Source organism: Amphimedon queenslandica, unplaced genomic scaffold (assembly GCF_000090795.2).
Source record: "Amphimedon queenslandica unplaced genomic scaffold, v1.1 AMPQUscaffold_13174, whole genome shotgun sequence".
NCBI classification, from domain to species: Eukaryota; Metazoa; Porifera; class Demospongiae; order Haplosclerida; family Niphatidae; genus Amphimedon; species Amphimedon queenslandica.
In genome coordinates this window covers 30,524-31,734 of record NW_003546590.1, presented here as the reverse complement: position 1 = coordinate 31,734, position 1,211 = coordinate 30,524, and positions in this window count along the sequence as shown.

The window sequence follows — 1,211 nt, the reverse complement described above, 5'->3', positions numbered from 1 at the left end:
ACACTTATTCTCATCTATCCAAACTACAAGAAGCGATTGAACATCTGACTTTTCTATTGTAGGCTGGCTATCTGAGACACAATATGAAGGAAGAGCGTAAGGAATAAAATAGCGACCCTTTTTGTTACCTTCTACTTTTGTGATGATGTTGAGATACAGCAAAAGAGAAACTAAATCATGAAGTTGAAATTCAGGGTGGCTAAAAATTTTTTGGCTTGATTTTAAGCAGGTAAAAATTTCTTTACAAAAGAAACCATCTCTAAGGTTATTTACCATGGTTTGAGAGATGGGTTCAAGCAAAATAGATTTTTGTAGTACAATTGGTGCGCTATCATCGACTTGGACATATGTAAGGGCCAATAAATGTGAGAGAATATCAAGAATAGGCTTAGGATCAAGAAACACTACATTAAAATAACATTAGGCTGACATCATGAAAATACTGCAATGCATCCTTAGTATCTTCCTCTTTCATGTTGTATTTTCTCCCAATAGCTGCTACTTCCTTAAAAGATATGGTACTTCTATCTTGAGGCAAAGAGAGTTCAAAACTAAACCATCGAATTGGTATTTTGATTGTAACAGAAGCATCAGAGCCACTCATCCATATCGCTTGGCAAATTTCTTCCCTGTATTTATCCCTTTCTTCCTTTGATTTAGCAACTGCATTGACAGGAAATATAATCGAATTTTCTGACCTTTTGATGATACGGTCATTTAAGTAAGGTTGTAAAGAAGATATTGAAGACTTCAAAGCATCTTCACATGTCTTTAGAGTAGCTCGATTCACTTTGTCACTATGTGTTCCCAGAACGAGATGCATTGAATGACGATGTGCTTTAGTGACGCAAGAAATCACATCAAGAGATTTGAAATTAGCTGTTGTAGATACAGCAGAGTGGAAAGATGCTAACTGGGTGGACTTAGAGTAACACGGAAAATATTCACCATCAGCCCTGTACATCATGTGAAGCTTCTCATTAAGAGGTTTAGAGAGGTCAAGAGTGATGATATTAAGAGAAGCCGCTCTAGTAAACAATGGCAGCAGCTCTTGATATGCTGGTTGACCACCAGAATCAATAACGTACAACCAATGGCGTTTTAAATGAATGCCTTTTGGTTCTTTTGCCAAAATTTCTTGAACGACCTTCTCAACATGAAAATCGGTGTCACCAATATTTTTAGGAACAGAAATTTCCAAAACGCTTGAT